General features: G+C 42.7%; 1 pseudogene; it reads right to left on the reverse strand.

Moving 5' to 3' along the window:
• Positions 1 to 3139: 3139 nt before the first annotated feature.
• Positions 3140 to 4072, reverse strand: LOC123622565 (annotated as a pseudogene).
• Between the last annotated feature and the right edge of the window lie 287 nt (positions 4073 to 4359).

The raw sequence follows: 4359 nt of genomic DNA on the forward strand, positions 1-4359 counted from the left end.
TGGAAATTTCCAGAAGCCCAGCTGTCAGACTCTCACCCAGTAGGCAGACCCAATCCTGCACAGACAACATCTCTGCCTTGGCAGATGGCGTTTACTTGGGATTACAGATAAATTTCCTTCTGGTCATGATCTCAACTCCTAACTGACGTTCAACAGTTGAGCTAATGTCCTTCTTTGCCTCATCTTGGGAATTTTGTGGGTTCACTTGTGCCTTCGTTCAACACACACATGCTGAGTTCCCACCATGTGTCAGTCTACTCTGGGCTGGAGCTATAACCATGGGCAGCACAGGCAATGTCCCTATGTGAGGTTGTGGCACATGCACACACACAGGTGTGACCAGAGATATGCTGGCACACCAGCCCTATATGCAGGGGTGGGGGAGAGGGAGCCCTGCTCTGTACCACTGACAACTTCTGTGGTGTAAAGGGTGACCAGCCAATTTCAAGTTATCAATCTGGGGTTGGAAGAGATAGGTATGCTCATCTCTCGGGAGCCTATGTGACCTACTCCAGCACAATTAATTTAACTGTTTATTTTGTAACCTTTACACATTGATTCATGCCTATAAAAGATTTTTATGGCCCTCCAAAGTCAGAGCTGAAGTCATCTCAGTTTCAGGAGCTGATAAGCTGAAGATTGCCCTCCAGGTCCCTCTTCCCCCGACACTGGGACATCTAGGTGGAGGCCCAGCACTAGGTGGACATGGAAGAGCAGAGGCCAGAGCACAAGAGAGATGACACATGGGCCCCCACTGGAACTGGAGATTGTTTAGCAGTAAATATGTGCTGACTTTCTATTCCACACCTGACAGCCCACCCAGGCTCTGCAGACGCTGCAATGAATGAGCCACGGCCACGGCCTTCAAGGTGCCTGCGGCCTAGTGGGGAAATGGGTAAGGACCATGCAGGGTGGAGAAGCGTGTGCCAGACACGGGAATTAGCAAGAAAGGTTTTCCAAAGAGGGCAAGTCTGAAAGAGTGGATGGGGGCAGCCGGGTGGAAAAGACGAGAGGGAGGCAGTGTCATTTCAAAAGTGAAAACAAGACCACGGTGCATTCAGGGAGCTGTGAGTGGCCCAGTGCAGTGGGCATATGGGCATGTATGGTCCCTGGGCCACACTGGGGTATAGGGAAGAGGAGAGCACTGAGGCAAATGCCACGATCAGCCTCGAGTTTCTGAGCTGACTCTAGCTGCCAGGGGAGGATGGGCTGTAGGCAGCCACTGCTGCAGGAGCGGTGAGGACAGGAAGCTGGGGAAAGGCTAAGTCCTTCCCAGGGGGATGCTGGAGTCCCCATGGTTCTTTCCACTGCGGGACATCTCATATCCCTTCTCTAGCCTGTGCAGCATCACTTAGCTTGACAGATTCAGGCAAATTGGTGCTTGCTGTCACTTAGCCCTATCTCACAGAATCATTTATTTTGGGGGGCAGAATCTATTTCACTAACTTTATTTTGTAATGTAGTCATTTTCGTTGTTTTTTCTTTTCAATATAATAGACACTTGCTACATAGTCTCTCCTGAAATTATGAATTTTCTAGGGTTAACAAGACATGTTTTTATTCTATTAAACTTATACAAACATTTAGCTTTCTTAGAAATAAGTTTTTTGGTTTTTTCCTCATTTTTCCTTATTATATTGCATTTAAGGATAGTAAAGCTGTCTTAAGCTTTCAAATTTGAGACATCTATCTATGGCAAGTTGTGAAAAGTACATGGGTTAAGGTAGAATTTTAAATGTTAATATACACATATTCCATCATCTGAATCTACTTAACATGAACATTAGCCTTTCTCTCTGTTATTTTTTTCCCCTATGATATGACCTGACTTTGTAGAACAGTGGTTCTACACCCCAGGATTCACTTGGCAGTAGCTGGTATACTTTTGCTTGTCATGGGGGCAGCAGGGGTGCTGATGGCATTTAGTGTCTAGAGCCCAGGGATGCTGCTAAACATCCCACAATGCACAGGATGTACTCCCAAAACAAACAAATATCCAGCTCAAATGTTAGTAGTGCCAAGGTTAAGAAACTCTGTTGTACAATACAACTCGCTTCCAATTTTATAAATAGCTTCTCTGTCCACTGTAATTCTGAAAGCATAGAATTTGCTAATTTGCAAATACTATTTTAAAAGAATATTTAACCTAACCATTATCATTACCAAAAGCAATGTTTGACTTTAAGTATCAAATGATAATTCCAGAATGCTTAAACCACAAAATCAACTTAGAATGACAGCAATTAGCACATATACTATTTAATTTCCCTTGAACCTGCTCTACCAGTCTAATCTGTTTATATGTAAAGTTAATTAAGACTTTGTTTTGAAGTAGCTAAGCAAATATTTTCCTTGGCAATTTTTTCAGGACTACGATAGAAATTAAATGATACATAAAGCATCTAGTTGAAGTGCTTTATAAGTTTTCTGAAAATGTTTCTCACAACATACCAAAAACTATGAGCTTCACTTATTTGTTGAAATTTGTCATGACCATGTGTTCAGTTTAAATTAAGTTTTATTTCTTCCCTCTCTTTTTACAGTAATCTCTCATAAATGTCTCTTACAAACAAAGGTGCATATATATGGATGTATGATACAAAATTAAGAAGTCAGTTGTTTTTTTCCACACAAATATTTGTTGTAAAATTTTTTTAGATCATTCTAAGTTTACTAAGTGAAGAAAATTTTCAGTACTTTACTAATCATTCATTTCCACATTCTATATATTTTCTCATGGTCAACAAACTGATTCAAATGATTTTTTAAGCTATCCCAGCCAGGCATGATGGTTCTTGCCTGTAATCCCAGTACTTTGGGAGGTCAAGGATCACTTGAGGCCAGGAGTTTGAGACCAGCCTGGACAACATAGCAAGACCCCATTTCTAGTTCTAAAAATTTAAAAATTAGCCTGGCGTGGTAGAGTGTGCCCGTAGTCCCAGCCCCTAGGGAGGCTGAGGCAGGATAATTGCCCGAGCCCAGGAGTTTGAGGCTTCAGTGAGCTGTGGTCGCATCACTGTACTCCAGGCTGGGCAACAGAGTGAGACCTTGTCTCAACAACAACAACAAAAAAAAGTTATCCCGCCATTTAAAGAGAAAAATCTCTACAATAATTTGAAACCACGGAGTTGTCTTAATTTTACCACTGGCTGTGCTTTTCAGAAGTTCTAGTTCTTCCTTTGGCACATGACAATAGCTTTTAATCTTACTGGGATCTGGATTGAAAATTACATTCTTCCTCACAAACAAAATGTAAGCCATTTCACGTTCACTCCAGATGCCATCAGATTGACCCTTGTCATGAATTTGTGTCAGGAAATACATTTCTTTTTCTTTTTTTTTTTTTTTTTGAGACAAAGTCTTGCTGTGTTGCCCGGGCTAGAGTGAGTGCCGTGGTGTCAGCCTAGCTCACAGCAACCTCAAACTCCTGGGCTTAAGCAATCCTCCTGCCTCAGCCTCCCGAGTAGCTGGGACTACAGGCATGCGCCACCATGCCCGGCTAATTTTTTTTCTATATATATTTTTTAGTTGGCCAGATAATTTCTTTCTATTTTTAGTAGAGACGGGGGTCTCACTCTTGCTGAGGCTGGTCTTGAACTCCTGACCTCGAGCAATCCACCCGCCTCAGCCTCCCAGCGTGCTAGGATTACAGGCATGAGCCACCGCGCCCAGCCCAGGAAATACATTTCTTCTGGAGGAGCCTCTTCTGTGGGCCTTCCTCATTCAGCTTTTAAACGCCTCTGTGCCGTTCACCTGAGGCCAATGACATCATTTTCTTAAAGCTCACCTGGATTACTTAATGGATGAGTCTTGCGAGGATTAGCAAAACAACCTGGAGAGGTAATTTTAGCATCAGATCTCTACTGGGGGCAGGGAGCTTATTTTCAGTGTTGAATGAGAAGATACTAAAAGCTGAATGCAATAGTCATTGCTCAATATTTTCGTTCAGGTGACAATTCTTCTGAGTCTCAGCCCCAATTTTATTGTCATTTTCAGCAATAAGAATACACATCTCTCCCAGGAGTTGAACCGGTTGTTCATCAAGATGGTCAATATCTGTCTCAAGCATCATCACAGGACATCACAAGATGTCCTGATCCGTCCTAGAAGACAGTGGCATCTGTGATGAGGGTGGCATCAGTGGTGGGTTCTAGTGCGTCTCAATAACTTTATAAATAAATGGCTCTCCCTCGAGTATGTATTCAAGACCTAAAGAGTTGGCTTGAGCCAACTTTGTGTCCCATGCCCAGTTGGATTCTTCTCTTACCGTTCGTTTCTATTAAATTAAAAAATCTCAATTCACTTACTGGCTTGTTTGGAAAGGCAGCAAGCTCTGCCAGATAGTTCTGAATAATTACA

The sequence above is a fragment of the Lemur catta genome, chromosome 17, assembly GCF_020740605.2.
Source record: "Lemur catta isolate mLemCat1 chromosome 17, mLemCat1.pri, whole genome shotgun sequence".
NCBI classification, from domain to species: Eukaryota; Metazoa; Chordata; class Mammalia; order Primates; family Lemuridae; genus Lemur; species Lemur catta.